The sequence below is a fragment of the Lactuca saligna genome, chromosome 4 (genome assembly GCF_052625555.1).
Source record: "Lactuca saligna cultivar CGN05327 chromosome 4, ASM5262555v1, whole genome shotgun sequence".
Taxonomy (NCBI): Eukaryota; Viridiplantae; Streptophyta; class Magnoliopsida; order Asterales; family Asteraceae; genus Lactuca; species Lactuca saligna.
Genome location: NC_136420.1, coordinates 170068210 through 170083351, shown reverse-complemented (window position 1 = coordinate 170083351; position 15142 = coordinate 170068210). Strand labels below are relative to the sequence as shown.

The 15142-nt window shown below is 37.1% G+C and overlaps 1 long non-coding RNA gene across 12 annotated transcripts; it reads left to right on the top strand.

Moving 5' to 3' along the window:
• The first annotated feature begins 6251 nt into the window (after window positions 1-6251).
• Window positions 6252-12002, top strand: LOC145043065 (uncharacterized). 12 transcript variants are annotated; one of them, XR_013680892.1, is made up of 12 exons: window positions 6252-6744; window positions 6815-6875; window positions 7327-7452; window positions 7895-7969; window positions 8242-8308; window positions 8451-8508; window positions 8600-9297; window positions 9399-9435; window positions 9518-9589; window positions 10562-10710; window positions 10879-11619; window positions 11790-12002. It is a non-coding gene; the product is annotated as an uncharacterized LOC145043065 (long non-coding RNA). The 12 variants fall into 12 exon arrangements; XR_013680895.1 differs by having other exon boundaries at window positions 9518-10710; window positions 10879-10918; window positions 11487-11568; XR_013680890.1 differs by having other exon boundaries at window positions 9518-10710; window positions 10879-10918; window positions 11487-11619.
• Window positions 12003-15142: the final 3140 nt, after the last annotated feature.

Genomic DNA, 15142 nt, shown 5'->3' with positions numbered 1-15142 from the left:
TTGAGATCGGAGAAACTTTATGCAAAGTTTTCCAAGTGCGATTTCTGGTTGCGGGAGGTCCAGTTTCTGGGGCACCTCGTTAATCAGAAAGGGATATTGGTCGATCCGGCCAAGGTTGATGTGGTGATGAGTTGGGAGGTGCCAAAGTCACCCTCTGAGATCAGGAGCTTCCTTGGGTTGGTAGGGTACTATCGGAGGTTTATCAAGGATTTCTCCAAGATCGCAGTGCCACTCACCAGATTGACCCGGAAGGGTGTTACATTTTTATGGGGTCCCGAGCAGCATACCTCCTTTGAGACGCTTCGCCAAAGGTTGTGCGAAGCTCCGGTATTAGCTTTTCCGGAAGGGATGGAAGATTTTGTGGTATTCTGTGATGCATCGATTTTAGGGCTGGGAGCGGTGCTGATGCAGAAGGGACATGTGATAGCATATGCATCGAGGCAGTTGAAGCCTCATGAGACGAGATATCCCACACATGATCTATAGTTGGGGGCAGTGATGTTCGCCCTCAAGATTTGGCGACACTACTTGTATGGGGTTCGTTGTACGATATACACAGACCATAAGAGCTTAAAGTACTTGATGGATCAGCCTAACCTAAATATGCGCCAGAGGAGGTGGTTAGATGTGGTCAAGGATTATGATTGTGAGATCCTGTACCACCCGGGCAAGGCTAATGTGGTAGCTGACGCGTTGAGCCGCAAGGCGGAGAGTACTCCTCTGCAAAATGTATGTTTGAGATTGACTGTGATAGCTCCAGTTCTGGATGCCCTTCATGGGGCACAGGCCGAGGCTGTGCATCCGGAGATGCAGAAGAGAGAACGGGTCGTTGGTTTGGTTTCATAGTTCGTTTCGGATAGTCGAGGGCTTATAACTTTTCAGGGCCGGATTTGGGTACCGTTTGTGGGTGGTACGCGTACTACTTTGATGGAGGAAGCTCATAGATCAAAATTTTTGATCCATCCCAGGGCTACAAAAATGTATTTGGATTTGAGGAAAGAGTATTGGTGGCCTTGTATGAAGAGGGACGTCGCATGGTTTGTCGAGAGGTGTTTGACCTGTCGAAGGGTTAAGGTCGAGCACCAGAGACCGCATGGCAAGTTACAGCCATTGGAGGTTCCCGAGTGGAAGTGGGAACAGATCACTATAGATTTCATCACCAAATTGCCGAGGACTGCCAGAGGAGTTGATGCAATTTGGGTGATTGTGGATAGGTTGACGAAGAGCGCTCACTTTCTTGCCATCAGTGAGAGTTCTTCGGCGGAGAAGTTGGCGGAGGTTTATGTAAGAGAAGTGGTATCTCGGCATGGGGTGCCGATCTCGATTATTTTGGATCGTGATGTGCGTTTCACTTCCCGATTCTGGAAGAAATTTCATGAGGAGTTGGGTACTAAACTGCATTTTAGTACCGCATATCATCCCCAGACAGACGGCCAGAGTGAGCGGACGATTCAGATGCTTGAGGACATGCTTCGAGCATGTGTATTGGATTTTGGGGGTAACTGGGATACGTATTTACCCTTGGCGGAGTTTTCCTATAATAACAGCCATCATTCGAGCATCGGTATGCCGCCCTTTGAGCTGTTGTATGGTAGGAGGTGTCGGACTCCCATTTGTTGGGGTGAGGTTGGGCAGAGAGTGATGGGCAGTACAGAGATCGTGATTCAGACGACAGAGCAGATACAGCGGGTCAGACAGAGGTTATTGACCGCCCAGAGCCGACAAAAGAGTTATGCGGACAGGCGCCGGTCCGAGCTTGAATTTCAGGTCGGCGACTTCGTTCTCCTGAAGGTTTCTCCTTGGAAAGGAGTGATTCGGTTCAGGAAGAGGGGCAAGTTGGGGCCCTGGTTTATAGGTCCATTTCGTGTGATTGCGAGGGTAGGCTGGGTAGCCTATTGGTTGGAGTTGCCAACAGAGTTGGGACAGATTCACGACACTTTTCATGTGTCGCAGTTGAGGAAGTGTATAGCCGATGAATCGGAAGTGGTTCCATTAGAGGATATTCAGGTGGATGCAAGCCTGAATTATGCCGAGAGACCAGTGGCCATCCGGGATCGGAAGATCAAGGTTCTGAGAAATAAGGAGGTACCTCTGGTGTTGGTTCAGTGGCAACACCGGAGGGGATCAGAGATGACCTGGGAGCCAGAGCGTATGATGCAGGAGCAGCATCCGGAGCTATTTTTAGAGTGAGACTTCGAGGGTAAAGTCTAGTCCTAGTGGGGGACAGTTGTAACAGGCAGATTTTTCAGGTATCTTGTATATTTGTATTTTTGGTGATTTAAGAGGGGACTCGGCGAGTTGCAGCTCAGACTCGCCGAGTAGGGACGCGCCTGGACTCAGCGAGTCCAGGATATGGACTCGGCGAGTCAGCGCTGTGTAATGAAACCCTAATTTCTCGGGTTTGAGACCTATTTAAAGGGCCTAATGGCCGTCATTTGTGCTCACCAACCCCTTGAGTGAAACCCTAATCGAGTGTGAGCATTTGGAGCTAAGTAGGAGGCCATTATTGATCTTGGAGGTGTCATTGTTGCAAGGAAGGAGAAGAACTAGCCAAGGGAAAGCAAGTGGAGCCACTTCTAAGGGTTTGGAGTCCAGAGCATCACTATTGTGGTAATAATTTCGAGTTATCTTCTTCCTTGTTGTTGTTTATCTAGATTTAGGGTTTGTTGAACCCTTTTATGTCAAGATCTAGTGTCCTCTTGGTCCCTTATGAGGTTTGAACCATAGATCTAGACCCTTAGCGGTCTAGAGTGTCCCTTTACCCAAGCTTTTTGGGAATCAATGGAGGCTTTGGATTGGAATCCTCATGCCTTAGGTCAAAACTCCATTTATGAGCCATGGGGTGTGTTATGGGCACCAAGATAGAAGCTTTACGTGATGAATCAGTCTAGGGAGGCCAGATCTATAGATTGTGGAAGTAGATCTGACCTTAGAAGCAAGTTGGAGTGGTTGCATGGCATGGACTCGCCGTGTCTGTTCATCAGACTCGGCGAGTAGTTTGAAGATTGCCTTGGGATTGCTCAGTGAGTGGTCCAATCGAGTCATGGGTAGACTTAGTGAGTCAGGGTGAGTTGGAGAGGGATGACGAGTGGACTGAGTCAAACTGGGACTCGCCGAGTTGTTCTTGAGACTTGGCGAGTTGAGTCGGGGTGGCCCCGCGATTCTTTCAGGTGAAACTTGTCGAGTAAAGGGGGGAATACTCGACGTGTAGTAAGGGAATTTCAGAGGGTTGGTGAAAACATCTAGACTCGCCAAGTCGGCGTAGCACTCGCCGAGTCCGGTCAAAGTTGACCGTTGACCGTTGACCAGAGTTGACCTGTGCTGACTTCTTAGGGATAGTCAACCTTAGAGATATAAAGTGTTACTTAGAGACATATAATGTTATAGGAGGATTAGAGCTCGGAGGATCGAGCACGAGGGATTTCCAGGATTCGTGAGATACCGAGATACGCGAGGTGAGTCTTCTCACTATACTTTACCTTGAGTAGGTAACTAGAGTTATGTGATAGAGTATTTGTGTGCTATGTATGTTATGTGTTGTACTGCATTATTTCTATGTGATTTATGTGGTGCATGTTTATTAGAGTTAGAACCTGAGGGTTCACAGAGTTTGGGTGCACGGACCCGCAGAGTTATAGCCTCGAGTGGCTATTATGTGTTAAACGTGGTATTTTGGGGAACTCACTAAGCTTTGTGCTTACAGTGTTTGATGTTATTGTTTCAGGTACTAGTGACGACCGTGGGAAGGCGCCGGCTTGATCCGTACACACACACTCGGAGTTTTTACATTGTGATCTTGGGATTTTGTATTGACCTATATTGGATAATTAATATGGTTGTTTGATGAATATTAATTGAATGATGTTTTATAAGAAAATTGAAAATTTTGTTTTGAAATTTACGGTGTTACATCATCACTATCCATTCTCTAGAATGACATTCCCCTTCAAACATGGAAGAAGAAAGCTTTGATGTTTTTTAGTTTGCAGAATATTTTGGAAGGAATTGCAATTGGAATTGAAAAGAAATCTGTCAGGAATTTGAATCCAATTTCATATCTTGTTTGGTTGGTAGGAAATGGAACTAGAGTCAATTCCATATTAAATTTGGTTCATAGGAGATGGAATTGAAATCCATGTAAAATGACAAAATTACCCTTTTTGTATGTGTTGCTAAAGTTTATATTGTTTCTAACTTATATTTAAAGATACATTATATAAATTATAAAATAATAAAATTTTAACAGTGGTGGTGAGTGTGGTGGCTGTGACGGTGACTGTGACAGTGATAAGTGGCGGAGATGACGGTGTTGATCATAGCGACGATGGTGGTGGTGGTGGTGGTGGTGACGGGATGGTAGTATAGGTATTAATGATGACAATGATGATGAGGGCGGGTGATGGTAGTTGGTGGTGGTGGCGACGATAACGGAAACAGTGCTGGTGGTGGTGGGGGTAGTGACAACGATGGTGGTAGTGGTAGTGACAACAATGGTAGTGGTGGTGGTGGGGGTAATGAGTGGAGGTGCCAATGACGAGTTATGGTAGCGGTGGCGGTGGTGCTGGTTGTGCTAGTGTCAATATTGGTGATTGTGGTGGTGGTAGTTGCGGTATTGGCGGCGATGGTAGTGGAGGTAGTGGTGGCGGGTGATGGTTGTGGTGGTGATGGTGGTTGTATAGGTAGTGATGACGAGTGGTGGTGGTGGCGATGGTGGTTGTAGCAGTGGTGGTGAATCGTAGTGACGTATGAATGTATGCGTAGGGTTTAAACCGATAAAGTGTTCAGTAAGAGCAAAAGGATAAATTTTCACTTTCCATGCTACCATGGAATTCATTCCTCCAACATCTTGATGGAAACAAGTCTCCTTCATTTGATGTAACTTGTTTTTCATTTAGTAATCATTTTCCATCCTAGTAATGAATTAATTCCTTTAACATCGTGATGGTAACAACTTTCCTTTATTTCAAGGAATTTGTTTTTCATTTAGTAATCATTTCTCTCCTAGTAAAGTTAAACCAAATATATAATCATTTTCCTCCTTGTAAAGTTGAACAAAATATATGAAAGAACCCAATATATAAGTATTTTCCTCCCTATAAAGTTGAACCAAATATATGAATTCGAAGAAATTAGAATCATTTTCGCCTTAATTTTATTCTTTTCCTACCAACCAAAAAACACCTTATGTTTTTTTACTCTAACCACTTAACACACTTAACCTTTTTTTTTTTTTTTTTTTTTTTTTTTTTTTTCCTTTTTAATCACATTTGACCATAATTTGACTTCGTTAACCAACCAAATTCCTGCTAATTTAACCTTACTTAGCTAAATTTTTTTATTAATAATTTTTTTTTTCTAGATCAAACAAAATTTGATACTTTTAGACCATTCAACTCTAATAAAAAAAATCCTTAATTTAACTTTTACATAATTTTAAATTCATTAATTTTAAAATTTTAAATTAAATTATGTAACTTATTTTATATATATATATATATATATATATATATATATATATATATATATATATATATATATATATATATATATATATATATTAAAGATATGAAAACCTTTAAGAGTAAACTAGGGGCGCAAACGAGCCGAGCCGAGCCCGAGCCTGGCCAGGCTCGGCTCGGGCTCGTTTAAGTTATATGAGGCTCGAGCTCGGGCTCGGCTCGATTCGAGCTTTCTTGTACTGAGCTCGGCTCGAGCTCGTAACGAATTATCCAAGCTCGGCTCGGGCTCGGGCTCGACTCGTTTTTTATCTGACGTGCCTAAATAAGCTTAAGCTCGGCTCGAGCTCGTTAAGAAACTCGTTTACTAATACCCTAAATCCGTAATTCCTCTAATATATTTTTATTTTAATATATATAAATAATAATAAATTATATTATGTAAAGGTTCGTTTAGGCTCGCGAGCCTAATCAAGCTTAATGACATAGGCTCGAGCTCGAGCTCGTTTAATAAACGAGCTTAATTTTAAGCTCGGGCTCGGCTTGGGTTCGTTTAAAACCGATTTCGAGTCGAGTTTTTAACGATCCGATCCCGAGTAGCTCGCGAGTAGCTTGGCTCGTTTGCAACCCTGGAGTAAACATTACTTATTTTTGGCTCTTTTGGTCCCTGTAGTTGCATTTGTTGTAGCAATTGTTTTTTTTTTATTATTTTAGGGTCATATTTTGACATTTTCATATTTACGTTTTGTGTTATTTGCCCACCGCCTCACACCGACTCCATTCGGTGCTTCTAGGTTCTTTAGATAAGCACTACACCTCATGCGGTTTCCTTCACCCCATATCCCCAAATCTGCCACCATTTTCCACTATGGATGTCTACTCCATCTTCTCCACCGCTCGCCTTCTTCAGTGGTTCCCCTTAACCCAATTTGTTTCCCTTATCTACCTCCATCGCGTCCCTTCTATCACTGATCGTTATGCCATTCGCTTAGGGTCGATGTCCGACTTCTGATGGATGTCTAGGGCAAAGTGATAGAGGTGCTTCCATGATAAAGGGTGGCTTCGCCAGATTTAGTTACCTCTGTCGAATATTATTGGTCTCTCGTATCCCTCCATGCCTCCTCTTCTCCCGTGTTGGACGTCGCCTCCTACTCTCTACTATGACTATCCTCGATTCGGCTTCCAATACCGGTGCACCTGTTGGCAAAGGAACGACCTATCCATTGTAGCTATTAAAACTATTTACTTTCTACCCCTCACTTTCTAGAAATTGGAGAATCATGCTGAGGTATAAGTTCTTTTCTCATTGAAAATTTTTATGTTTTATTTTCATATTAACGCCTGGTATGTGTGTATAGGTGAGTTTGTGATAGGAAAGAAGTTGCTACAAGCACTTTTTTAGCTTACAAATCTGTTCAGGTGGGTGATATTAGTAAATACTATCTATTTTCTATACTCTGAAACTTGAAATATTTTCTATTGCTTAGATTATTAGCACACATTCTGCAATGAGTTGTGTCTTTTCTATATATTTCAGTTGATCATTATATAAATTATACAATATTTTTTAGTTTCTTAAATATGATTGGCATGTTAAACAACTTCATCTTATTCTTATTTACTAATTCTATCATTGTTGAGGGGTTTAGATTATCTTAGGCTAGATTACAGATTTACATTCATCGTCCTTATGGTTTTGTCAACTTTACATGTCATCCAATGAAGTTTATTAAGTTGAAAAGAAACAATATGTTATTGATTTTGACATGTAATGCAAAATGACATGTTTGCCCTTTGATTTAGATCGTCACCAACCTATGTTTGTCATGATCGAATGATATTTGTTAACCATGTGTGTTTTTTCTTGCAGTCTCCATTGATAAGTTGGTATTATGGAAAGGCACATCAAGTATTTTGACCAGAATACCCTTAGTTTTGATTCTCTTGCAATACAATTGAGTCCCAATATAAAAGCTCTCATACGTAAATCACAATTGTGAGTTTTACACAACTTTAACTTTGTATTCACTTTAGCTTCATCCCACATAAACCCTTGAATATTCTCTTATCATAAAACCATTTTGTCCACTTTACTATTATTATTCTGAATAATTGTTTTCTCAAATTACTTGATGACAGATTACATAATGTATCAGAATAAGTACAGAGCCTACAAAAAGTACAAAATGATAGTTTTACTGTTTTAAGCAGAGTTGATTATTTACTACTTCCAAGGGGTTGATCTGTAGTTCGAACCTTTTTTGTTTTCAAAAATGAATTTTGATAGTTAGGAAAAATTATATTATTTCTTTAATGAGCTGAGTGTTTTATGCCAAATGGGTTGAAAATTATCAATTACAATAAGATGACTACAACTTATCAAGTTGCTTAATTAAAAAAAAATTAATTAATGGTTTTTATATTAAATTTTTTCTCAGGATAGAAGTTTTCACTTATATGTGCAAAACATGTCAGAGAGCTATCTTCTCAATATCAAAGTTCTTTCATATTTGGTAAATATCCTTATAAGCAAATATAATATACTTACTATTAGATTATTAGATCCATTTTCATACATTTGCACTTGATTTGTGAATAGTGTTATCATTTTAATAGATTTCTATTGACTTCTAAGTGAAACTATTCTTTATCATTTCTACTTCCCTCACTTGCATCAGATGATCATTACAGTATTTAGTTTTTGTTATCTGCTTCCTAATATGGTATTATTCTTATTTTTTGGTATTATGATTTTCCATCTATCCCTTTTCTTTTTCTTTTCCAGATTTGTAGAGATTATGGCTCTAGTTTTTTCGAGGGAAGCTTGATGGTATGTGTAACGTATGATTCAGGTAAAAAATATAAGTCAGAATACAGTAAATAGCAATGTATTTTACTCTTTTTACCAATATGGGCAACATAATTTTTTCCCCTCAAATATGTGGTTCAACTTGCTGACTAATTAAATTGTTGTAATTTTCGTTGTTTTGACAGATAATAGTGGCTTCTCCAATAATCTCACATCTCCAATCCCCAACAGATATTGGTTTAGGTATATATTTCTATTACTTATTTTAAGGTTCATATTATTTTATACATATTCTTGATGAGTTTCATAATGGGTCCAGTTTTTTTAATTTCAGCTTCAAAATGGAGGGATACGTCTTTGGGTAATCATGTTGATTATGACCAAACGGCTGATGTGTATTTCGACTTCTACAGCTGAATCTCCTTTTGTGACTGAATTAATGTGGTCCTAAAATTTTCATCGGTGGTCCGAAACCAATTTATGTTCCTTTTGCGTTCATACATCGATATTGGGTTCCAGTAGTCTCCCTTTTATCGATTGGAACATCACAAAATTGTTATGATACGTCTCTCTAAAAACCCTAATTACTTCATAATTTTATTTAGTTTTGTTTCCTATGGCTACCGTATTTGAGTGATTACATTTTTATGATTTGTGCTTTATAGGTGTTCAAGAAAGGGGGATATAAGAACCAACAATCTAAAACCAGAAGGACAACATAGCATTAGCCACCATAGAGCACCCAAAACCCCTATCATTTCATTGTTTCTGATTCTATCTATCTATCTATCTATCTTCCAAACTCGATTTCTTCAAAAATCCAGTGATGCTTTCTCTTCTCAAGACATTTGTGTGTCTTTTCTAGGGATAAACTGTGAATGGAAAGAAAATAAATATCTCTGAGGAAGACAGAGAAAGGAGATCGATTCTGCCTTTCTCTTGGTACGTATCTGGAATTGACCCCTTAAAAGTCACACTTCTATATTCCGTTCTTTGTTATTAGCTTTTGCTGCACAGGTCTTCAATCATCAGGTATGAATTCATTGTTTTTAATAGATTAATATAATATATTTGAATAGGCTGTGATTTCAATTTGGGTTTTAATCAAATGGTGGTTTTGAACATATAATTAGGTGCCAAGAGCAACACACTGCTCTAACTTAACCTCTTGTATGCATTCCTTTCAACCATTTTTTTTTCTATCAATTTTATTAATCCAAATTAATCTTCATAATGTCTTTCACCTCTGCAGAAAAATTGATCAGAATGCATTCACTGGTACCTTACCTCCATTCCTTGGAACAAAGCGTCTACCTTTAACAATGTAACAACCTTTCAGTTTTGACTGATCAATAAAGAGGCTTTCAGTAAAGAAATCAAGAATCATGGGTTTTTGTGATCTGCATTTCGTTGAAATGAAAAAATTGCACGTCAACTACACTTACGGTGGTAACCAATTGGAGATAATTCCATTGTTTACATTTAAAGTGTTTGGTATGATGGAATGACAAAAAATGTTTGTTTCGCTAATATAATGGAATAGGTGATTCGTTATGGTATCCATTCAATTCCATCAAACTAAACACCTTTTTTAATCATGAACCGGTGGAGGTTAATGATCTTCAATAACTAATATTACCTCAGGAAAAACAGAAAATGTGAAAAAATATTTACATATTTTTTATTTCACTTCAGACTAAACTTGGTAAAAAAAATTAAGTTATATGTACATGGATAAAAATAGATGTTTTGGTAAATTTTTATAATTTAAAATATTTCTTACGAAATGGCAAAAACAGAAAATGTGAAAAATATTTACATATTTTTTATTTCACTTCAGACTAAACTTGGTAAAAAAAATTAAGTTATATGTATATGGGTAAAAGTAGATGTTTTGGTAAATTTTTATAATTGAAAATATTTCTTACGAAATGGCACCTAATTTTGAATTTTTTACAAAACGGAACCCAATTTTGATATTTCCTACACAGGAGCTCTTTTAATTTTTTGATAGACAATATCTGTTTTTAAAAACTTTCTATTAGAGCGTAGCAGTTTTGATCCGTTTCCATGTCTTTATGTTTGATTTCCTTAATCAGTGATTTATTTGTGCCGCATTTAGATAGTAGAGCAATTAACAAAATTAACATATCCGTAACAGAATTTGCGACCAAAAGAACATTATATACTTATAAAACAACATAAGAGTTGTACAAAAAGGAGTGAGCAACTTTATTTGAAGATTCTGATTTTTGAACTTGCAAATCAACATAATCCTTTTGATGATGTTTAATAGAATAGTTACAGTACAAAATGGGGTAGTGTTGCTATCAAAGTCATCAATGATGCTGATCAAATATTTGACCTTGAAGGTAGAGAATTGAATATAGAACCCTTGGTTATAGATGGATGTGAAGGAGGCTTCTATATACCATTGTTATTCAGGTTTTACCTGAATTTTTCTGTTTTTTTTTTTAATATTGAAGTTGTTATCCTGGAGTTGTATCATTTCTAAATATTGCATTTTTTTTGTTTTTGATGTTAAGGAAAATATGAATAATTTGTATGCATGACGGTTTTTATTTTTATACATTGTTTGCCTTCTTTTTGCAGTTATTTCAGATGAAGGTTTGAGTTGCAACTATTTCGGCAGGTAACAAGTATTTTTAAGTAAACTGATGAAAGTAGAAATGAACCTGCGTAGCAAAAAAAAATTATATGGTAGTTCAAGCCGTTTATTGACCAGTATGCCCCTGGTCGGTTAAAAGTTTTTTTGGCATCGTTTTTTATTTGACTTTGTTTTTTAGGTTCATATTTGTGTCATAGTAAGAAGTTCACACAACACATAAACTATTTTTTTGCTACTACAAGTTTTTTACCAAATACAACAATGCACTTTAGTTTTTTTATATAAAAATGAAGTATGTGTACTTTTTACCATTAATTAGCTTTTTTAATGGACTATCTTAGCAATCCCCATGTATCTGAAACAGCTTCACCCTAAATAGCATCAGCAACATAAAAGCAACATATCATTCCTTCAGTTTTCTTAATTTTCATAATATATTATAAAATGTAGAGTTGAATAATGTATCGTATTTACATAATATGTGGCCTTTTTCACGTAGGCTTTAGATGGGGTTGGTGTACAAATGAATTTCAATTGAATGCAAAAACATAATATTTTATGCTCTTAAATTTCTTCAGTTAGTTAATAACAGGCATGCATTGAGAGCACATATGCTATGATCCAAGGTCTTGATATTTCGAGCGTTGCGCTTCTTGGTAAAGCTGATGTGATTAGTAAGAACTACTTGATCCATTACCGAAAGTGTGTGTATTGTTGATTTGTAGGTATACGATTACTAATACTCAACTAATTTTTAGAAAATTGTATTAAAACGTTGTCCATATTTTTATACTGCTTATGTTTGTTTTATAGGCTCTTTGTATTGGCCATAACGTAGCCTTAGCCATTGCTTTATTTAATATTCGAGACGTAATAATTTACTTTTTTTTAACAGGATGTTACTGCCGCACTTGCTATTTACTTTGCAACACAAAGGGGTCATTATATTATAGCATAATACAACATATTTGTGTATTTGTAAATGGGCGAAAACTAGACAATAGCAACATACTTTATGTAGATACCAATTAGAACAATGTACTTTACTTCCACACAAAAGTGACACCTTCCGACCCCCGCAACGCGGGGGTTACCTTTCTAGTTTTAATTATGCATGTTTTGTTTTAAACTTTCAAAGCTTTACTTTTATCAAAATTGATAAAATTATATTCCTAAAATACGGGTGTTACACATACATACATATGTACGTATGTATGTAAGTACCTACGTATGTGTGTGTATATATATATGAGTATAAGATACAATATAGATGCTACAAAACTTTATCATAGTTTGGGTTGAAGGATCAGGAAAGACACCCCAAATCTTCATCTTTATATGTGGCACTGAGGCAGTGTTCCTACTGGTAAAGATAACCCCCCCCCCCCCCCCCCCCCCCCCCCCCCCATCTTTCGACCACTCCATCTACCCATATGTATAATTTTTATATTGTTGGACCCCTTAAACCAGGGGAGGCATTTTATTAAAGGTCTTCAATGCATTACTCCTCCATGCTGTATCGAAATATACCACGATAATCAACTTGACACTCCTTTTATAATGCTATAGAATGCATACCTATAGTGTTGATAAACCTCTCATTCCCATACACTAGTTATAACCATCCCACCCTTAATACTCCTAATACACCAACAATGAAAAGAATCCCTACCCCCCCCCCCCCCCCCCCCCCCCCCCCCCGACAAATCCGTAAAGAATTGTATTTTAGTAACTAGGTCCAATTTAAGTGCGAATGATTCTTCATCTCACCGATAACTATAGATCTGAAACATTGATTGCAACACCATGTCGCCACCTCTCTAACTACCATGGCTAAATTTACACTTAATGGAGCAAACAAATGTCTTTCTATGACATCAAGGTTGTCTATAGGTATAACCTCCCCATAATGAATATGTCAAACCAAGCAATTAGTTTGGAGTAGTAATTCATGTTGAATTTTTGGCTGTTAAGTTCACATGTTCTCATCCATCTAATTGTTGGATTATGTGCATAACTTCAATCCTATGGTGTACATGCAACCCTAATTACTTTGATCTAGGTTTTTCTAAGTAAACATACAACATTTAATACCAAAGCAATAAACCCTATTTCTATCATACTATAATTGAAATTGACATATGATTAGGGTTTAGATCTTACCTTGATTGTTATGTAGCAATAACATTCATAAACCTTCTTGATCTTGACTCTTGAAAGCTTAGTGCCCCAAGTGTTGCACCTCTAATGGAGTCACAAACACCATTAGCAATAACGATGAACAAGAGATAGAAGAGAGGGTAAAATCGGCTCTAGAACTCTTCTTACGGTTAGGTTAGCCGATTTTGGATGCCTGGGGTGTCCTTATATAGCTAAGGAATTAGGGTTTCACTTAAAGGTGTTATGTGATTGCTTAGGCTCTAAGCAACCCACAAGATCCTTCCAGAATACTCCCTATAGACGAAATCGTATGGGCTATCCATAAGGATTTTGTCCAACCCTTTTCCAAGGGTTCCTCAGTTCACAATGCAATTATCTTATAATTATAATATTAGTCCCCCAAGTTTAATTTATCTCTTTTGACCACAAAATTAATTCTAACATAATTTTTGATCAATCTTAATTAAACAATATGATTTCTCTTTTAATATATTATTCTTATAATATATTAATAAATCATAATTAATCCTCTCTCTCCTTAATTCATCATATCAGTTGTTATGGTAAAGGCAACCCAAAAGGACCATGCTCATAATCGGGTCAAGTATATACCAAAATAGTTATTGGCTTAGACACCTAATCCAATAGTCTCCCGCTTGGATAAGTCTAATAACTATTTTGCAAGTACAACTTCAGAATCTAATCAACAATCGTAGCTTTCAAAAGCCGCTTTCAACTCTGATCTTATCAGTAACATGTCCTTTAGATAAGGGATAATATATTCATCTATTCTAGATATCGTATAGAAATGAGACATGGATTTTAATCATTCTCTCAGTCTATATGTTGTTTCCCAATTTCCGATTTATGACCACTAACAACAGACTAAAATTGAACACATCAACTTAGTACCGGCTTGGCCAAGCGCTTAGGGTGTTATCACTAAATCATTGAGGAGCCCACATAGATCGCTTTTATTCCACTTTAGGTAAAAGGAACATATAAACTTCTACTCGTATCCTTACTCTATTTACTTATCAAATCACACACAACAATACATTTTATAAAACCAAGTTATTGGTGCATTTACGTATTATCAATGTGCAACCGACTTGTAAAATACAACTATATGTCTCTATTTGAAGAATATAAGATATTATCGTCTCACCAATCACTCATGATAAAATCAATGAAGCGGTCCAAGTGAGTGCGGGTTTAATCTAATACTCAAATCTTATTTCATAAGCACTCGTAAATGTTGCAGCAGACTTTTGCTATGTCTAATACACTTTAGACAATCTACAAGCCAGTTCATGAAAGTCTTCTTTCATACCTACTTCCAAAGCATGAGCGATTGTGGATGGTTTGAATGATCTCATTATTCAGGAAACCGAAACATGCGAAGTGAAACACATGAATAATACTAATCCTATATAGCCCCAAAACTTTTGAGTATAAATAAAACACCTTTATTTAATCACCATATTGATTACTAATGTTTCGGATAATCAACTTATTACTTGAATTATAAAAACCATTGTCCCATGCTCCAAGCATGCACACTATGTTTACATATGGTCCTTACTTTGTGAAATAGATTAATTGAAAACATTTCCAATGATGCTCAGATCACAATTCCTAATCCTTATCACTAGTGTAAGAATACCAAATTATTGACACTATTACAATATACTAGATTCGAACGTTTTATGCAACGATCCTTTCGTAATGTCATAGAGCCAAAGTTACCAAAACTTTGCCCAAGAAATTACAAATTTCTCTATTAGAGATTGTTATAAGACAATTCCATAGATACGAAGTCTGACATTCAAAGTACATTCCTTTGAACATCCTTCTTGCATAAAAATTTCTAATATAGACATAAATTCTTAACGTCCAACTCCTAATATGGAAACATTTCCATATTTTCCATATGCCAACTCATTCTAAATAGAGTCTTATCTATTCATAATAATGTCAATATGGTTCATCCATTACTATACTTCCAACTATCCACAAGTGACCAATCCTTGGCAAACCTTAGATCCTACTTGACATTTGTTTAATTATTTTAGTAAAATCCGATTC